The sequence below is a fragment of the Amia ocellicauda genome, chromosome 19 (genome assembly GCF_036373705.1).
Source record: "Amia ocellicauda isolate fAmiCal2 chromosome 19, fAmiCal2.hap1, whole genome shotgun sequence".
Taxonomy (NCBI): domain Eukaryota; kingdom Metazoa; phylum Chordata; class Actinopteri; order Amiiformes; family Amiidae; genus Amia; species Amia ocellicauda.
In genome coordinates this window covers 4648173-4669958 of record NC_089868.1, presented here as the reverse complement: position 1 = coordinate 4669958, position 21786 = coordinate 4648173, and the positions used below count along the sequence as shown (strand labels likewise).

Here is a 21786-nt window from a genome sequence, read left to right as displayed (position 1 = left end):
GCTGGATCTGTAATATTCTTGAGTCTTCATGACCATGTAACATGTACCAGTCCAAACAGTGAAATGTGTTTTGGTAACAAACTGGATGTACTTAGAAACCATAACTATGATCAACATTAAATCGATGGCATTAGTCCAATGGAAACCTAATGATAATTGAGAACCAGTTAGTGACAATTTATTGATTGTTTGGTGCACTAAGAACCACCATTTTCAGTTCACTTTCTATTTCAAAAATCTTGGATCATCTATATGAACAGGAAATCTGTGGTTCACTGGAAAAAGGGGAACTGAAACAAAGGAACCTCCCAGTGGTAGGGAACACAGTACGGTGGTGCTTTATCATTGGTTTAATTAGTTGCTCATAAGCAGATCATAAGCTGTGCTGAGTTTATGTCCTTGTGATACATTTAAACTGATCATGGTTCAGCTCTTAAATCACACAATGAGTGATTTTCATAAAAAAACAAAAAAGTTTAAAAGCTTTATCTGCCACCAGGTATCTTTTGAATACACATTATAAACATCTAAGGTAAACAATAGAGTGAAACATCTTTTTTTTGTGTTTAAACAAAAAAAAACATAAAAAAGTCCCCATTCATAGTTTCTAGGACCAATGTATTTCTAATGGGTTTTAAAATGTTAAAGTAACATGAGGTAAGGCATACGAGTTGATGAGGCGACAATAATTGGCCAGTAAAAAAGCAGACAGTTCTGTATGATTACAAAGTACATGTGAGACTGTTAGTTATGCTTGGTGTCAATCTTTTCTCTCCCCAAGCCATATTGGTGTTACAGACTGCAATCAAAATATTGAGGACAGCTTCCATACATCTAGTGTCAAAGAAAGTAGTTATTTTTTGTTATAAAATAGATGGGTTTCAGTTAAAACTGGTACTCATGATGTTCTGCATGTTGTTAATATTGTTTTTGCTGCAGTAGAAGTAGAATTCTGTTGCTTTTTCAGCATACATTTATTTGCTATCATGTTTATTAGGCAGCCAATATTCAGTGTACTGTAATTGCTCCTATCCTGTATTTTGTAATTTGCTATGACTTTTTTTTCATGTTGATCTCTGTGACAAAGACACTCATGTATGACATAGATATATGAATATGATAGTGGAAAGAGTAAAACCATAAAGCAAGTATTTTGTATCACTGGCACAGCAATATCTAGTACCATAAGAAGAAATATAGGCAGTTAAGGTATATAAAGAGTTGAGGAATGTGTACTTTTGTGTCTGCAAAGCGCAGAACACAATTATAGAAAGTTATAAACAGACAAAGAAAAATGACTGTGGTGAAATGATCCTGCAATTTAACAGCAGGAATACTATAGAGAGGGGCAGTTAAAACCACACTGCTATTCTTGAGGGCTAATGCACTCTTGGCACCACCCATTTCAGTTCTGTTGTCCATCACTCTGGCACCAGACTGAGTTATGGAGCTCAGGTGCATGTTATTGTAGCTCTATCTGTTTGTCTGAGCGTGGATTGGGCACCTGTTGTGTTGGATGGATTGCAATGTGGTAGAACTGAGGCCCAGGTGTCAAGCTAGCACATGTTTTAGAGGCTTTATGGAGAAGCAGATGTGAGTGAGGCTGATTGGTAATGATCTGGCTGCCTTTGGAAAACTAACAACTTACTCTGCTCCCAAATGGATTAACCATTTCACTTCTGATGGGACTCAAATCACACAGGTTCAGAAGTCTGAACCGAAGCTGTGGCTAGAAAACCATACAAATCCTTTCACTAATTTGATATTGCAAAATATAGTCTATGAAGATTCAAGGTTAAGCAAAATGTGGGTGATGAAAATAATATAATAAAAAGTAGTGTTTTAAGACGTAAAGAAATTAATTACCTTTATTGTTGACAAAAGAAAAAAGGGTAGAGTAGACCACACAGTCAAACAGTAAAATAATCCTCAGCCTTATAACTGAAATAATAGCAATTTCAACCTTACCTCAGTAAATGATTTAAGAGAGTAAAAAAATATACAGCCCACTATTAACTATCATTATGTATTAATTTCTAAAGTAGCAGCAAGATATCCACCATATCACCACTTCAGAGTTTTGGACAAAATAATTATTCAATTAAATGATCCACTGTAAGAGAACATAAAATAATCAACACAGAGCTACAGTTTGTACCCTCAGGCATGTATTTTTTTCTGTGCTATCATGTTAATCTTAATTTTTGTCCACTGTATAAAATAAGGTGCTGTTGTCTTTGTTGTAAGTGGGTAATAATCATTTGCTCCAAGTAGTGATCAAAACAGAGTTGCATACATTTGTTGCCATATTTGTAAAATCTTAAAATCATTAAAGCAATTCAGAAATCCCCATTTAAGATCGCCTTTTTTATTTACAAAAAATCTGTGTTAAAGTGTTAAATCTGTGCTCTTATAAAGTCTTTACTATACAATTGGTGACCTTGCCAAATAAATAATTGTATGTGTTTGCTGAAATTCACTCAACCTTTAAAAAGTCCACATTTTGTAGTTCAGTAGTGTGTTGAAAGATTTCCCTAGTATTAAAGGGTAGGCAGTGGGGATGCCCTTGTGGCAAAACAAATTTGTGATCTGGGTCTGTTAGCTCAGGCACCTGCCACCTTCGCAGGAGAAATAAATTACTTATTTTCATTATTTGTTTATTTTTTCCCACGTTCAAAATAATAACAGTGTTTCTTCATAAAACATTGATGGGGCCTTGAATTATTCATCCCACAGAAATTGTGGGGGTCTTGTTCTTTGTTTCTGAAAGGAAATGAAAGATTGGTGACAAGAAGTAATACTGTCAGAGTAGGATAAAGTACATTTGAGCGGAAGACAGCTGGCTGCTAGGGTCCTACACTGACGCATTTTATCTCTACCCTGGTATGGCTCTCATTTCCTCCAGGATCTAATACTTCTCAGGACAGGAGCTTCTGATTCTCATACATGAGAATACATGAGAATGGTTTTATATGAATGTCAACTAAAAGGTTTAGGCCTACATTTTCATAGTTGAAGGTACTGTACTGTGAATTCTGCAAGAAAGTAATGGTTGATTTCACCAAGCTATAAAAAGATCCTTTTGTCCTGGTCTGGTCACTTATAGAGTTTGGGCCATATTCATAAAACATATTTTATCCTTATGAGAAAACAGCATTCAAAATGTGGAATGTGCCACTTAAATCCTGCAGGGTTTTAAGCTAAGATTTACTAACATTAGTGGTGCAGAGATGTCCATCCATTACACATAAATGTAAATGACTGTTACATTACAGGACGTTATCTAAATAAGTTATCATTATTGATTTTGTGTAAAATTAGGTCTATAAATATGTTCTTCTATCCACCTTCTTATTTATTTATTTCAAACAGCCTTTACCTTAAGTTACCTGGGTAAGGTTTAACCTCTGCAAGCCCAGGAGTGGGCGTGTTTACTTTTTAATTATTATTGCTGTTGTTTGTGTTGTCCATTAATCCAAGGCCCTTTATGCCTATACAATTCATAGGTGATGATAATTTTGTATACTGCCTCAAATCTTTAAGCAGTTGTCCGGTGAAAGTATCTGTTGGCTTCCCTATGTTCATTGCTTACGGAGGGGCACTTCAACAGGTCACCTAATGGCTGGTAATGTGTTATTTATTTTTGCCTTAATTTGTATTTATTACATTTTGATGTTGATCTTTTCAGACCTTTACATTTGCTGTACTCTATGAAATGACATCAGTGAATTCTGCATACAGATGTCAATAGAGTTACAGACAAATTAGTTTAATCTTTAATTGAACAAACTGACTCTTGGAACTGTGTTAATTACTTACATAAAGATGAAAAAAAAAAAAAAAAAAAAACATAGTCAGGATTGAATAAAAACTTTGACTCACCTGCTAATAGCAAACTACAAACCTGTACATCATAGTACTTACATTTATGATTAAACAATGAAGCCACAACTGAGTGCAGTTCTGTAGTTTTCAATTAGCGGGTGGGTTAAAGTTTTGATTTAATCCCAGCCAATGTTTAATAGTGTGGAATTATGTGATGAATTGTCTGTGACTGTTGTTGTATTCCTGTTTAATAGCATGGCTTAGCTTCTCGGTACACTTTAAATGTCACACATCTGCAGTCATTCGTGTTTGAAAGTATATACTGGTGCATTCTAGACCCCTAAAAGGTCACTTTGTTGTTCCAACTCCCAGAGCACTCTCTAATTAAGTCAAATCATGCAAGTCTTTAGTATCGATTTCTTTTTGATGCTGTATGAACTTTGCTTAATATTGCCTTAGGTTGCAAATAATAGGTGTATATGGAAGTATTTAATGGCTGATTGAGGAAGGCCAGTGACCCGCAGGTCTTATCGTTCTGTGGGTTAGCGGTGCAATGTGACAAGGGTGTGGATGTATTACAATGAGTAGCTTTACATTAATCATGAACACACTTATACTTTATCTGAGGGAGATTATGCTAGAAAATTAAATGGGAAGGAATCTTGAAATTCAGTGCCTGAGTGTTACCAATCAGAAATCGGAAAGTATAGCCAGATTCAGGTTAGCTATGGTATCTTTCTGAAAATTTAATTTTAATTAATTTAGTTCTGATTTATTTAATTAAACCTGTATTTAAAATGTGTGTGTTTTACTGCTATTTTTTTAAAAACACCTTCCATAATGACCTTTATTTATATTGTACAGTCTTTCTTAATTTAGATTATTGACGATGCTGCCTACATATTAATGAACCTGATAAAATCAATATAGGTTTTTACAAAGGATTTTGTGTATAAGTCAAATGCATTCTCCAGGTCGATGACTCCTTTGCTTTGTACCATCTTGGCCTGGTGGGCAGTTCATATTACCTTCCCTACTGTTTTTGAATCCTGCTTGTTATTTTGGGTGGACTTGTTAAATCTTCAGTTATTCTTTAACTCTTTAATTTAAAAAAAAAATAATGTATGCAGAAGTTTAATCACAGTATTGTTCCGATCATCTGATATTTACTTTTTCCTCAGTATATTCTGTACAGCTCATCTCCTCCTCTTGGGAGCATGATTCACTTCCACTGGGAATCTGTTTCTCCATTATTTGCCAGATTATTTGATCTGATTGTTCTTTGTGTACATTGTGTGTGCTGATATAATTTCTACTAATATGTATTATAATCAGTTACAAATACTAGTTGAGGGACCATGTGAAAGCTAGCATCTAAACAGGTGGGAAAACTTTCTGTAGTAAGAACTGATGTTTAATATATAAATAAGATAATGTGGGGAAATGCAATGGTGTCAGGCTACAATTATGTGTATATGACTCAGCAATAAGAATAATTAATTTGTAAGATTGTGTGATTCTAAAGGGGAAAGTGTCACGTGACCTGCGGAAATTAAGAGACAGATGCAAAACTCAAAATCTTATTAGAATGGTTGAAAAAACTGCAGAAGACCAAAGGAAGAATGATTGTTTGGACAACTAGAAGAGATAAACAGGTTAGAGGACAATAAATGTATTACGCAAAGCAATGGTTCAGGCAGGAAACTCACCTTTTCACACACAGAAGGTATAAGCCAATTGTCTGCCTCAAAAAATGAATAGTAAAAAAATTAGCCTTTGTCGCTTATGCTTTTGCTCTGTGTGTCATCATGGCTCTGGATACAGCGACTCTTTTGGGGGAAGTTCCCGGCCTTCTCAGTGCAAGAACTGCTGCTTGTTTTTCTCCACCCTCTGCAAGAAGTTGGTCACAATTGCATCTTTATTAAGAAAAATCTTTCAGTTTACTCTGATTAACTGACATTTTTTTTAATTCATTGCACAATCCAGGAAAGAAATAAAACAGAAACAGCAACATAACAAACCAAAAAAAACACAACAACAACAAAGCACTGAGTCAGCAATCAGTCGATTTCAGTAATCAATATTATGCAACGTTACCTTCTTGGAAACCAGGAATGGTCACATTTCTAAATACATTTCATAATCCTCTGGAACAAACAGAAGTGACTTAAAGGTCATATGCTCATAATTGCATTAAACTTAAATCTCACAACGGAGGGAACAGTTATCTTAAAAGGATTAAGATGCGCTCTTTATATTATTTTGCACATTATGCACTTTTAGATGTTTTCTATATTTCTAATCCAATGCATCTCAAGCTGTGCACTTAAAACATCAGCCCATCTAGCTCTCTTGATTGTATGCTATTAATTAATTGAGGCAAGGAATCTCATCCAGCTTCTTAAAGGATCTTACAATGGCTGCTTTAACAGCTAGGCTTAGTAACTTCTTCCAGACTCCCGCAGTCCTCTGTAAAGAACTGTTTTCTCTTTTCAGTCACTGGTGACATGAGGCTGTATTTGTAAATTAAAGTGTTCTTCTAGCCTTTTAGCACCTGCAGGTGACTGATATTTGTGTTGTAAATGTGAGACAAACCCATATCCATATCTAGGTAGAAATTGCAGGGGGTTGTACAATTCAAGAATTCTGAAAAGAGAAAATAGATAACAGTAAACAATTAAGTATTATATTCCAAATGTTTTGTTTTTCCTCCCCTCCAGATACATTACAATAGAAATATGAGGATGTTCTTTCCTTCATCAACTGTTAAAAACACCTACTTTATCAATTGTACTGGCTTTTGAGAGTCCATTTATTCTACTATGATTCAATAGTAAAAACCACAATTGGTCATTCATTTATAGAAACAGGCATTTTCAATATATCCACAGTATTTATTTGTTATTGTGTCTGACACAAACTATGAAACCATAGACCAGGCTAAGATATTCAGCTTTCTCCTGCCTAGTAGGCAGAACCACATATAGTATCACGAAGCTCCATTGTCAGAACTATAGGGACAGTGAATTACATGTGAAGGACCTGAGTTTTCCAAGAACAGCACATTGAAATGCAATACCACATCTAATGTGGGAGGGGGAAAAAGCAGATGTAAAAGATGTGAAACGGTTTATTTTATTGTTGTTTTTTTTCTCCTGGTTTGCGGTTCTTCTTTATAAATAAACTAGAGGTGCGGGTGGCTGTGCATGTCAATGAGGATCTCCAGGAGGACTATGTGTGTGTGTGTGTGTCTTATGCGTGTGATTTCTCACTGAGGGACTCTGTGATTCACATACTCTGCAGCCCCTAGCTGGCTCTGGCAAACAGAGCCAAAAATAAATAAAATAAACAATTTCTATTTGCATATGAAAATGCAGGGTGAAAATGACATTCCTGGGCTCTATCATGTTGAATGTTTTACCTTCGTGGCATAATAGAGCAATTTCTGATTTTCCAATCTGCAGTAAAGGTCTCACTGTGCTCTGCAGCGGCTCATCTGTCATTCCTCCTCTTGCGAGGAACGGGGAATGGTGACAAACCAGCTTGCAGACTGTGCTTTTAATCTTTGTGCAAGAAATTAAAATAAAAGCACTCAATGACAAGAAATGACTGTTGTGTATGTGTCTTAGGAATGTGTCTTAAAGGTACAGGAGGTACTTTTCCACAGCACAATATTAAACAAACGTGGCTTTATCTAAACTTCCGGATTTAAGTTTGTTCACCCTTTAACAAGTGAAACTGCCTGAAATATTATATATCTAATATATATATATCTAATATATAATATATGTATGTGTGTATGTATGTATATAATGTAATATGTAATTTCTACTCCACAATGGTAGTAAAATAGAAGCACCACACATAGAAGGTAGAATGTGTTTCCTCCCCATTTTATAGTAACTGCTTAACATTATTATTGTATTTCTTGGCAGACTCCCTTTTCCAAGGAGCTCTTTCTCTAAAGTTCCCACAAATTCCATGTAAAATGTATACTTTTCTGTGGGATTATTAATTTACATTACCCATAATCATGGATTGCTAAAAATTGGATTCAATTAGTTTCTCACTTTGCCTTGTTTGGTGATCATAGAAGACACACAATTTCACCTAGATATGACACTATTATCTGTGACTATCTTTATTTAAGAACAAAAGGCATTTGAGCCAAACCAGTTACAGATTTAAACCTTATCCAGTATTTTCCAAAGCTTTGTCCAAATTGATATTTATGGATATCATTCAAACAACAGCTGAAAGAATGGGTTAGCAACATATTATTTCCTGACTATAACAACAACGACAATCCAATTTTAAATTGCAGCTTCCATGATTAAGTATCTCCGTAAGCTTCAAGGCAATTAAAACAAACCTAAGATGAGCAGAATGCACACAAAACTGTAGACGATAGCCATCAAGAGGTCTTTCAAGTAGGAAATATGTAAAATAGAAGTACTAAGAAAAGCAAGCTAACTAAAAATAATTTGGTTTTAAATTAGAATCAAACAGGCCCAGTGACTTGGAATCTATAACAAGCTAATGAAAGGAATTCTAAAGTCTGTATTCCCTGTCATTCTGAGTATATGAAATTGTAATTCTAAAGGTTCATACAATTCAATGCTTTTCAAAAAACGAGTAAAAAAAAAAAAAAAAAAAAAAAGATCTATATGCCATTGTTAGTGGAGCTGGGATCAAACAGGTGGAATATGGTCATATGATTTTATTCTTGGTCCCAGGCACCAGTGCAGGCTTAGTGTATTACTGCTGCTGAATAAAAAGGGGTACAGCATTCTTCCACTAGAACAATATTATCCTCTTGACAATTTTAGAATGTGTGGAGTATGATAAATATGAATATGAAAACTAAATGCCAGGTAAAATACAAAACTATAAAAATTGTGTCATTAAGCACTAAAAGAGAGTGACAGGGGAATTATTATTGGCAGTAATTGTACTTGTTCTGAAGGCAAGGATTAAACACTCAAAAACTGCTCATAATCTCAGGTAATTCAAGTATATACTGGTACTATTGTTATATGTCTATAGAAAAAATAGACATAAGCATCTTATTTCTGATTCAGTTATGGTTATTGTTTAAATTTTGATAGTACTCACTGGATGGAAGTTAGGTGTAATATTATGACAATGAAAATTATGATTTTTGTTATTAATCATCATCATACTTTTGCTCAGTACAAATATGTAGCTGTTCATATCTAAGATCACAAAATGCTCCTATAATGCTCCTATAACTACATACAGTATCACATATTGCAAATCCCTTCCTACTACATTTATAAATGCTTTAAAAATAAAATAAAGGTATTGCATATTGAAAGCCATCCAATTTCAGTAGATATCTGAATGTAAATAAGTTCAATGCTACATTGCAGGAGAATTGTAATTTCTATATCTGTAACAATAATTTCCCACTATGCCTAATGAAATTTCACATGTTCACAATCAACTAATACATACATTTGCAGTATAATTTCCTGATTTTTTTTACATGTACACATGGAGTAATTACATTAATTGCTATGATCATATAGGAATGTTAGAATATAAATCCTCCACTATGGCATTTTTTTTTCTTCATGTTGAAATAACAGTCAAATTGAAACCTGTAGAAGTTGTTGGGTAAAAATAGAATAGGAAATGAAGGAATAATGTGCATTTGAAAGAACCTTGCCTATGCTGAAAAGGTTTGAGAAGATTTGAACCAAATGCGTGCAAAAGGGCAATTATTCCATAATAAGGGCCACAAGCATGTGGAACCATTCAACTGAAAGCATACAAACTGCAGAATCAATTTCTGCATTGTTGATCATAATTGGACATACTATATTAGAACACTACCACCTATATTTCAAGATGAATAATAGCACAATGTTGAATTATGAATTATATAAAAAAAAACTTTTCTTGAAGTACTAGTCAAACTACAAATTGTAAGACAAACTGGATGAAAATTTGATGAAAATGTAGTTATGGTACTTTTAGTTTTTATTTATTAAAAATAGCAATTCTTGAACCCAAGTAAAAATCTTGGTATCACTGAGCTCTAGTTTCCAGGGATATCAAAACTATATATCTGGCTATAATAATGCCAGAGTGATTAATAGATGTATCTCAACCTGCCAGCAGGTTGAAAGCAATGGGGCTGAGTGTAAAGTAATATATACAGGGCTCCCTTTGGAGTGTCTTTGTCTTTGTCTCTTTCTCTTTCTGAGAAAGGGATATGTACTGTCATCATATTTTGTGCGCCTCCTCACACCATGTCACTATATACAGTACTGTGCAAAGGTTTTAGGCAGGTGTGAAAAAATGCTGTAAAGTAAGAATGCTTTCAAAAATAGACATGTTAATAGATTATATTTATGAATTAACTAAATGCAAAGTGAGTGAACAGAAGAAAAATGTACATCAAATCCACCTGTTGCCTTCAAAACAGCATAAATTCTTCTAGGTACACTTGCAAACAGTCAGGGATTTTGTAGGCATATAGTCAGGTGTATGATTAAACAATTATACCAAACAGGTGCTAATGATCATCAATTCAATATGTTGGTTGAAACACAATCATTAACTGAAACAGAAACAGCTGTGTAGGAGGAATAAAACTGGGTAAGGAACAGCCAAACTCAGCTAAGGTGAGGTTGCTGACGACAGTTTACTGTCAAAAGTCATACACCACGGCAAGACTGAGCACAGACACAAGGTAATTATACTGCATCAGCAAGGTCTCTCCCAGGCAGAAATTTCAAGGCAGGCAGTGGTTTCCAGATGTGCTGTCCAAGCTCTTTTGAAGAAGCACAAAGAAACGGGCAACGTTGAGGACCATATAGATGCAGTGGTCGGCCAAGGAATCTTACTGCAGCAGATGAAAGACACATCATGCTTACTTCCCTTTGCAATCGGAAGATGTCCAGCAGTGCCATAAGAATTGGCAGAAAACAGTGGGACCCTGGTAACACCCATCTACTGTCTGGAGAAGTCTGGTCCGAAGTGGCCGTAATGGAAGACTTGCTGCAAAATACCATACCTCCGACGTGGAAACAAGGCCAAGCAACTCAATTATGCATGAAAACACAGGAACTGGCAGCAGGTGCTCTGGACTGATGAGTCAAAAACTGAAATATTTGGCAGTAGCAGAAGGCAGTTTGTTCTCCGAAGGGCTGGAGAGCAGTACACGAATGAATGTCTGCAGGCAACAGTGAAGCATGGTGGAGGTTCCTTGCAAGTTAAGGGCTGCATTTCTGCAAATGGTGTTGAGGATTTGGTCAGAATTACTGGGTTCCTCAATGCTGGGAAGTAAAGGCAGATACTTATCCATCATGCAATACAATTACCATCTAATAGTAAACACAAATGGCAAACAATCAAGTCCTTAATCAAATCTGAAATTCATAAACAAAGCCCAGGTACCATTTGCCTAAGGTGCTTTCACACCAGACAGGGCAGTCAATGTGATTTTTGATTACCAAGCAATAAGCATGAAATTACACCAGGAAGGGAGAAGATCCTACAATCCTTTTATTTATTACACAAAATAAAAGCATAGCCCTACATAAATATTTTTAAACCCCACCTCTTCCAATACCACTATAATCGCCCGCACAATAACCTAAAATTACTATATATAGCCACACTAATGTGTTTGTTTTTAATAAATTATATATGTTATTTATATATGTATGCGAGTTTTGTTTCATTTGCTGGGTATGGTCAGAGAAGGCATCATATTGCATCGTACTTTTATTATGTGTAATGGTCTCACTGGATGTAGCACAGTGTATCCAGCTATTCACAATGGCTAAACATTCATTCAATAACTCACACATTGAAGCTACGTTGAAATCATTCATGAAGTTTAGTTGAATCAATGTGTGAAACTGCAACAGTATAGAAAATTGGCTGAATGTCACTGTTTACAACGATGTCCATGGTTCTGCTGCTGGGAGTGACTACTGCTGTCCATGGTCCTGACGCTGGGAGAGTTGCACAATCATTTAGTTTTATTATTATTTATTTTTTGCACCATACACAGATAAAACATAACTTTTGCAACTCAATTAAGCTAGCAATATAAACAGATTACAAAATAAATAGATAACATTTCAAAACATATGAGGAAATGGGGGGGACAATATAGTACATTTCAATTAGGGGGGGGATTGTTTGTTAATTATGTGTAGATTTGTTATTGTGTGTAACTTGTTGTTTGTTTGTGTTATGTGTGTAGTGTGTTTTGTTGTGTTCTTTTATATTATCATACTTGGGTATGTGGCATTAATCTAGGGCTAAATTCAGATATACAATTGCAGGTGTCCAGGTTGCATTGCAATCTTCGATCTGAGATTTGTGGAGCACAGAATTTTCTAGTGAGATGTATTCTGTCATTAGAATCAGCCAGTGTTTAGTATTGAGTTTTTTTAACCCATTTTCCAGTTTAGGAGGATTGATTTCATGGTGATAGTTAGAGAGACAAGAATGAGATTGGTATTATGTGATTGAATGTTGATGTCTGAGAGGTCAACTAGTAAACTTAATGTTGGAGAGAATTGGATGCTACAATTCAAAATGAATGACATAATTGTTATGACTTCTTTCCTGAATTCTACTGTGGGCAATTGCCATAAGGCACAGAGATAAGTGTCTGGGGTATTAAGGGTACAATAAGTACAGGTGTCTTTATCAATTAAACCAATGTACACATCTTACACTGTGTGATATGTGATCTGACAAATATCTGCTTAACCCATTACACTCAGCCTCATTGTTTTCAACCCACCAGTGGGTTGAGATACATCTATTAATAACTCTGGCGTTAATATAGCCAGAAACAAACATCACTTAGGGCTTTCAAATGATTCCAAGATTTTTTAGATCTGACATTTGCTGTGAGGAGATATTGACTGTGCAAAGTAGGGAAAAAATATAACAATGCTCTATCACAAGTTTTAAATAAATACAAACAAACAAAAATCATAACTCCTTCAATTTGTATGCAATTTTCACACAGTTTGTCTTAGAAGTTGTGTTTTGAAGAGTACTTTAAGAAAAGAAAAGAAAAAAGTTTACAAGGATATTGTTTTCATCCAATCCAAATCCAAATCCAATCATGTAATCATTAATAATTCATAATTATGCTATTATTTACCGTATCTTGGAAAAAAGGTAGTAGTGTGTCTAATCACAATCAACAATGCAGGAACTCATTCTGTAGTTTGAATGCTTTCATTTGAGTGGTCTCATATGCTTGTGGTCCTTATAATGGAAGGGCCACACTTTTGAACACATTTTGTGGTACAACTTTGTGCTAAACTTTTGCACAAATGCATATTATTCCTTAATTTCTTATGCTATTTTCACCAAACAACTTCTACTAATTTCAATTTGAGTGGTATTTCAACATTCAGGTTTGATATCAAGAGTTCCCATAGACTTTAAATGGAAGAAAATGGAAATAAAGGTCAACATTTCTATGAATGCATTTTTGATTTTGTGAGCAAACTTGGTAGTACTATAATATAGTTTATCTAATCTTGATCAGCTATGCAGAATATTATAGTACAGGTTGTCTAGTTTCATTTGATAGGTGGCACATACCTGTACTCCTTATAATGTCTATATTAAACACTTGCATGTCTAAGAAGTTCCAACCAATGCGAAAATGGGGCTGAGTGTAAAGTGATAAAGTGATACAAAGCTTAGATATATCATTCTAATCTAAACATGTTGTATTATGGCTCCCCATGACCTGGGTTACATAGTCTTTCACATGGCAATCAAAATCCATTACTTTATGTGTAGCTTTCACATTCATTTTGCTAAACACACACACCAAGGACTAAACAAAGCATCCTAAATGAAAATGCCAGTCAGACAAAAGGATGACAAATGCAGCAAAGTCCCTTCTATTACGAAGAACAGAGTAAAAACTTTGAGGAAATTATTCTGATGATGACTCACATTTTCCAGCTCAGATTAGATGGTAGACTGAAGACCTTAGCAACATTATCTAGAAAAGACAAAAAATTGCGTGAAAAAGTATCTACCTACCTACCTACCTATTATGCACAAGTAACTAAAAAGCATTTAAAAGGATCAAAATATGTCAACATTTTTCATCATTAGATCACACCTGAAAGAAATTATAAAATGACAAGGTACAAAAAAAATATTTGTTGGTAAAATGTTTTTAGGTATTAATAGACACTGAATATGATCAGTTTGCTAACAAGTATGTAAGAAACACATTATTTATATTATGCTCACATTCTTTCAGCTGTTTCTCCTGCATACAAATGTATAGCTCTAAAAAGTACACAACACATAATGGCTGAAAGCTACCTGCATTGTTTTATGTTCATTGTAATGGTAATGGAGGGGTATTAACACTGATTAAGTGTCCATTTATCATGATGATTATTATTATTGTACATGTTATCGTTGTTTTTTAGAGGACACCTTTGTATTAGGTGACATGGCTTAATAATTACAAACATACAATAATACACAGTATTTTAAGGCATTTTAACTGTGCCACTAAAACAAATCAACTACGTGTTAATTTAGTAGAGTATGTGGTTTCAACGCATCTGTCATTTAAACAGATGTGTCTTAAGGAAGCATCAGATGATGATGAGATATTGTGCATTTCTGATTGTCACGCGCAGTTCATTCCACCACTGTGGAGCAAGAGAGGAGAATCAGTGAGTCTCAGCAGTGAGACAAATGAGGGAAGGCATGACTAATGGACTTGTAGAGGAAGAACCGAGCAAGAGGCGTATAGGGAAAAACAAGAGACTGGAGGTAGGAAAGAGTAGCTTTCATTGAATGGTATACATTACTTTGATCAGTAGTCAAACATCAGTCATTCTGGCATACATTTATGTAGATAAGTGCTTAAATACGAAGTGTTTTTTCTTTCCAAGTTTTTTGTTTGGTTTTGCGTGTGATGACTTACCAAACAAACTTTAACAAAAAGGCTTTCAGCAGCACAGCTGTCATTACATTATACACTCTGCCTATGTACTGTAAAGTTGATTCCAGAGTAACCGATTCTTCTGCTCACAGATCAAACGTGATAACATGGTAAGTTACAGCTCCAGCTTTATGAAGCAGTCACAGTGACAACCTTTGCGTTCTTGCCAGCACATATTACAACCACGTTGCGATCAGTGAACTCTTTTGAAAAAATTTATAAATTCAGTGGAATCACTCATCTTGGAAAGATGGGGATAACAGATTTTATCTTAAACTAAAGAATTATTTGAAACCCACAGGTTGAAAGTCTTTGTGGTAAGCATCCATGTTTTAAAAGCAGCCTTTGGAAATCTGAAATATAAAAAAATACACTATGTTGAATGGCAGATGCCCCATACTTCATAGGATAAACATTAAATACACTACACTTTTCATTATTACAGAACCTAATTAACTATGAATTCCTTCATAGTTTGAAAGCTTAAGGTCTTTGTATCTTTGCAATATGCTGAGTACGGCAATAACAACATTGTATTTATTTAACAACTCTATTCCTTACTGTTCGCCTTGAATCAAACTCAGTTCTGAAATGATATAAAACTTAACATTTCTCATATTTCACTCTCAAGGTTCTGTCAATGCCCGTATGTCTGCAGTCATTGGAAGAGTCCATTCATAGCCGAATTCCAGTTCAGGGACAGATAGTGCCCACATCAACAGGCTATACTCTCACGTTTCTTCAGTCACAGAAAAGGATTGCCTTTTTATCAGTCAGGCAGAACACATTTAACTGGCCTATCTCTGCTGAAGGATTGCCTTTCAAGCTTGTCTCTGATATATGGCTTCTATACACTTCAGTGTCATTACATGGTCCTTTTCTCTAGCACTCTTCTAGGAGAAGGCAGGGCCCTCTTATTTGAGGATGTTTCCTCTTACTGTGCTGTGGCACATTACTTTCATTTTATTGCCTTCTGTCTATTCTGTTTTGTAATTTAGTGATTGTACTCCAACCTGAGTAGTACCCCCCTCCTTTTTTCTTTTGTGCCAAGCTTACTTTGGAAGTTTTTGTAAGAGATACAGATAAGGTTGTAAAAGGATTTTGTCAGGTACTGTAAAGGCAGTAGAGTCTCTAGCATGCCCTTCTGGAGTTGTTCTATAGTACAAGAACCTTGGCTGGAAACCAGAACTGCTTTAAAGGCAAAATAAGACCTACTCAGTGAAAATCCTCTGGTTTGTAGAGATGTCTGCCAATACAGCACAGAACCAATTTCATTACTCTGCTGCCCAATCATTTTGTATTTTTTTCTTTCTTCTTTTTGCAGTTGGCTGCATTCTTAATGTGGATTACATTGCTCTTCATCTTAAAAAATGTAGGCCTTATCAAATTCACAAATGATTGATTGATTGATTTGTTTTTTCCAGGTGATCAGTTTCTGGTTAATTCATGCATCTCCTGAAACTTATCAACTTTTCACATGGCAAGTCCAATGAAACAACAGCACCTCTATAGCAATGTGAGGAAGACTGCTGCAGTATAAAACACTATGGAGCTCACAGGCACCTGGTATTCAGTAACCAGTTTGACTCAGGCCAACCCAATTCCAGCAGCACTTGGCCAAATCCTGCTGCCCTGTTGAGAATCCCAGTCACAGTTAGCAATGGCACAGTTTAGACATGAGCCCACACTGTCGGAGCTACAGGACTTCATCTGTACTCTGAGTGAAGGCTTTTAATGGTTGAGCCAATCCCATTCTGCATGAAAACATATATGGAAAATAACTTACTGGGGTGAACGTCCCTTTTAACTCTAATAGGCAATTTAGTTCATGTTGTCCAGGTCAGGTCTCACCTGAAGTGTTACAGTCTTTGATAAGTAGAGAGATGAAATTATCTCCAGCTGGGGTTTCCTCCTGAGGACCTCTGAGGAGCAGTGTTGTAGATAAGTGATCTGTAGAGTTCCTAGATGTTCCAGAGAGCCTCATGGCATCTTGAGGACGAATCTGTTCCACAGTATTATACATCTTGACTGAAGCACTATTTGTGAGCCTACAGGGATGTTGTTGCTTCATGCCCTTCAGCCTTTCCTAAAGTAGCTCTGGATTCACAGGTGTTTTTATCATGCTGCTTTTTATTTTAATGCTAATGTTTTAATTCTAAAGCTATTATAATGTATTATAACTTCAGTCAAGAGCCCTTGAAATGAACTATGTTCTATCATGTCTCATTTAGTAACCCGCCGGGGTGTTATTCCTCCTGGGGAAAAACAAAACATCACATTGCAGAAGTCTAATGCTTTGAAAACAGAGCTGGAATGGCAGCAGACAAAATAATTTACATATTGGCTAGCCCCTTGTTTCTCAACCAGATTGAGATACTTAGATAATGATTGATTTTTAAGCTTACAGAAATGCCTTTTAAATATTTTAGATGTTCTAATTATTTAAGTGCCCTTGTGGCTATTTTGTTTTTTCTTTGTTTAGTCTTTTAGAGAATGTTTTGATTTTGGAAAATACTGTTATATAAATATTGAGATGGCATTAAAGACTATGTATACATATATTTGTATGTGTGTGTGTGTGTGTGTGTGTGTGTGTATTTATATACACTCACCTAAAGGATTATTAGGAACACCTGTTCAATTTCTCATTAATGCAATTATCTAACCAACCAATCACATGGCAGTTGCTTCAATGCATTTAGGGGTGTGGTCCTGGTCAAGACAATCTCCTGAACTCCAAACTGAATGTCTGAATGGGAAAGAAAGGTGATTTAAGCAATTTTGAGCGTGGCATGGTTGTTGGTGCCAGACGGGCCGGTCTGAGTATTTCACAATCTGCTCAGTTACAGGGATTTTCACGCACAACCATTTCTAGGGTTTACAAAGAATGGTGTGAAAAGGGAAAAACATCCAGTATGCGGCAGTCCTGTGGGCGAAAATGCCTTGTTGATGCTAGAGGTCAGAGGAGAATGGGCCGACTGATTCAAGCTGATAGAAGAGCAACTTTGACTGAAATAACCACTCGTTACAACCGAGGTATGCAGCAAAGCATTTGTGAAGCCACAACACGTACAACCTTGAGGCGGATGGGCTACAACAGCAGAAGACCCCACCGGGTACCACTCATCTCCACTACAAATAGGAAAAAGAGGCTACAATTTGCACAAGCTCACCAAAATTGGACAGTTGAAGACTGGAAAAATGTTGCCTGGTCTGATGAGTCTCGATTTCTGTTGAGACATTCAGATGGTAGAGTCAGAATTTGGCGTAAACAGAATGAGAACATGGATCCATCATGCCTTGTTACCACTGTGCAGGCTGGTGGTGGTGGTGTAATGGTGTGGGGGATGTTTTCTTGGCACACTTTAGGCCCCTTAGTGCCAATTGGGCATCGTTTAAATGCCACGGCCTACCTGAGCATTTTTTCTGACCATGTCCATCCCTTTATGACCACCATGTACCCATCCTCTGATGGCTACTTCCAGCAGGATAATGCACCATGTCACAAAGGTTGAATCATTTCAAATAGTTTTCTTGAACATGACAATGAGTTCACTGTACTAAACTGGCCCCCACAGTCACCAGATCTCAACCCAATAGAGCATCTTTGGGATGTGGTGGAACGGGAGCTTCGTGCCCTGGATGTGCATCCCACAAATCTCCATCAACTGCAAGATGCTATCCTATCAATATGGGCCAACATTTTTAAAGAATGCTTTCAGCACCTTGTTGAATCAATGCCACGTAGAATTAAGGCAGTTCTGAAGGCGAAAGGGGGTCAAACACAGTATTAGTATGGTGTTCCTAATAATCCTTTAGGTGAGTGTATATACACTACTGGTCAATACTTTTAGAACACCCAAATTTTTCCACTTTTTATTGAAATGTAAGCAGTTCAAGTACAGTGAATAACCTGAACTTGTAAGCGGTAAATTGCCAGAGATAAAAAAAAAAAAGTTTTAGGTTACCAAAAACTGAAAAATAATGTAGTTATATACTGTGTTTCTACACCCCCTTAATCATTATATGCTCCTGTGCATAGAAGTTACACTGTATTCCTACAATGCGCACATCATTTGAAAGCTTATTCTCTTGGGTACCAGCGTGTTTCATTCTCAAACACATATGATTTACAGTTTCCATGTCGCCCGCTGTCATTCTGAGCCCAAGGGGGTAAACGCACAGTCTTCTCCGGAGGGGAGGTCTCATTCCGACAGTCACAGATCACTCAGTTTAGACCGGATTTCTTTGCAAATAGGTTTGTTTTGTTCAGAACAACCAAACGATTAATCCAGTGTATATTATTCTATCAAACATAGAGAAATTCTGATCCAATTATGTAAAATCATTGTGTATTAGTAAACTGTAATCAGAGTTTTCCATCTTGACATTTTGAGCTACGGGTGTGTGTTGCTTCTACCAAAACGTGGATGGTCTTGTCTTGATCAGTAGACTGTCTGGTTCCAGAATATGTCATAATTGTCAATAGTTTCTGAGATTTTGTATTCCTACTCAGAGCAAGTATCCCCCCACTCCCCCATTTCAGAATGCGGAGGGGGGGTGTAAATGCAGGGGGGGATAAAATCAAAAATGTTCACATCAGAGAATGCTTCACATCGTTAGAAAGCTGAAAGTCTCAGTGTTAAAAATGATTCCATGATTTCTTTATCTCCAATTGTTTATTTGTTCTATGCTATCATTTCAGAGTACGACATATTAAACTTTGTACATTTCAATACAAACTGGAAAAATGGTGGTGTTCTAAAACTTTGGACCGGTAGTTTATGTATTGTAGCGGGGTGTGTGATAGGGGTGTTAGAACACACAACAAGACAGGCAAAATGGGATTGAAGACAGGAGTCTGTCGATTTATTTCAAGTTCCCAGAGGCTCTTGGTTGTCCAGGACAATGAGTTCCAAAAGCAAACCAACAGTTCTCTCTTGCAAAATCCATCGTCGGCTCACAGGCCAGGGTCAATGCCATGGTTTCATGGTTTCATGATTTCATGATTATATAGCCCAGGTCTGATGGGCTGCACCTGTGTGTACTCAGTGTTGATTGCATTAGCCATGGGGTGTGTCAGCTCTACTTTCCACATCCCTGTCCATTGTCCTGATCCTGGAAGTGCTGCCTGCCTCATGCTGCTGTCTGTGGTCCTGTTGGCCAGAAAGGAAAGAAACCGAGCAGGCACATGGCAATTATCTATGACCTGCCCACTCATCCTGCTACTATATACACCGATCAGCCATAACATTATGACCACCTGCCTAATATTGTGTAGGTCCCAATACATCCCTGACCCATCAAGGCATGGACTCCACTAGACCTCTGAAGTTGTGCTGTGGTATCTGGCACCAAGACATTAGCAGCAGATCCTTTACGTCCTGTAAGTTGTGAGGTGAGGCCTCCATGGATCGGACTTGTTTGTCCAGCACATCCCACAGACGCTTGATTGGATTGAGATCTGGGGAATTTAGAGGCCAGGTCAACACCTTGAACTCATGATTCAACAAACCAGGCCACCTTCCTCCATTGCTCCATGGTCCAGTTCTGATGCTCATGTGCCCATTGTAGGCGCTTTCGGCAGTGGACAGGGGTCAGCATGGACACCCTGACTGGTCTGCGGCTACGCAACCCCATACGCAACAAACTGCAATGCACTGTGTGTTCTGACATCTTTCTATCAGAACCAGCATTAACTTTTTCAGCAATTTGAGCTACAGTAGCTCGTCTGTTGGATCGGACCACACGGGCCAGCCTTCACTTCCTATGTGCATCATTGAGCCATGGCCACCCATGACCCTGTTGCCGGTTCACTGCTTTTCCTTCCTTGGACCACTTTTGATAGGTACTGACCACTGCAGACCGGGAACACCCCACAAGAGCTGCAGTTGTGGAGATGCTCTGACCCAGTCATCTAGCCATCACAACTTGGCCCTTGTCAAAGTCGCTCAGATCCTTACGCTTGCCCATTTTTCCTGCTTCTAACACATCAACTTTGAGGCCAAAATGTTCACTTGCTGCCTAATATATCCCACCCACTGACAGGTGCCATGATAACGAGATTATCAGTGTTATTCACTTCACCTTCAGTGGTCATTATGTTATGACTGATCGGTGTATACACTCACCTAAAGGATTATTAGGAACACCTGTTCAATTTCTCATTAATGCAATTATCTAACCAACCAATCACATGGCAGTTGCTTCAATGCATTTAGGGGTGTGGTCCTGGTCAAGACAATCTCCTGAACTCCAAACTGAATGTCTGAATGGGAAAGAAAGGTGATTTAAGCAATTCTGAGCGTGGCATGGTTGTTGGTGCCAGACGGGCCGGTCTGAGTATTTCACAATCTGCTCAGTTACTGGGATTTTCACGCACAACCATTTCTAGGGTTTACAAAGAATGGTGTGAAAAGGGAAAAACATCCAGTATGCGGCAGTCCTGTGGGCGAAAATGCCTTGTTGATGCTAGAGGTCAGAGGAGAATGGGCCGACTGATTCAAGCTGATAGAAGAGCAACTTTGACTGAAATAAGCACTCGTTACAACCGAGGTATGCAGCAAAGCATTTGTGAAGCCACAACATGTACAACCTTGAGGCGGATGGGCTACAACAGCAGAAGACCCCACCGGGTACCACTCATCTCCACTACAAATAGGAAAAAGAGGCTACAATTTGCACAAGCTCACCAAAATTGGACAGTTGAAGACTGGAAAAATGTTGCCTGGTCTGATGAGTCTCGATTTCTGTTGAGACATTCAGATGGTAGAGTCAGAATTTGGCGTAAACAGAATGAGAACATGGATCCATCATGCCTTGTTACCACTGTGCAGGCTGGTGGTGGTGGTGTAATGGTGTGGGGGATGTTTTCTTGGCACACTTTAGGCCCCTTAGTGCCAATTGGGCATCGTTTAAATGCCACGGCCTACCTGAGCATTGTTTCTGACCATGTCCATCCCTTTATGACC

The 21786-nt window shown here is 37.2% G+C and overlaps 1 protein-coding gene and 1 long non-coding RNA gene across 4 annotated transcripts in view; one reads left to right on the top strand and one right to left on the bottom strand.

Moving 5' to 3' along the window:
• Nucleotides 1–21786, top strand: part of agbl4 (AGBL carboxypeptidase 4) — a 764316-nt gene that overhangs the window by 371545 nt on the left and 370985 nt on the right. The gene's annotated exons all lie outside the window — the stretch shown is intronic.
• LOC136714696 (uncharacterized) overlaps nt 1–21786 on the bottom strand; it is a 28829-nt gene that overhangs the window by 4290 nt on the left and 2753 nt on the right. The window contains exons 2-4 of one of the 3 annotated variants that reach the window (XR_010805042.1): nt 13801–13849; nt 6241–6471; nt 5535–5715 (exon numbers count right to left, since the gene is read on the bottom strand). This is a non-coding gene — a long non-coding RNA (uncharacterized LOC136714696). Of the gene's footprint in view, nt 1–5534; nt 5716–6240; nt 6472–9960; nt 11817–13800; nt 13850–21786 lie in introns of those variants that run through there. The other 2 variants (XR_010805043.1, XR_010805044.1) reach the window with 2 other exon arrangements.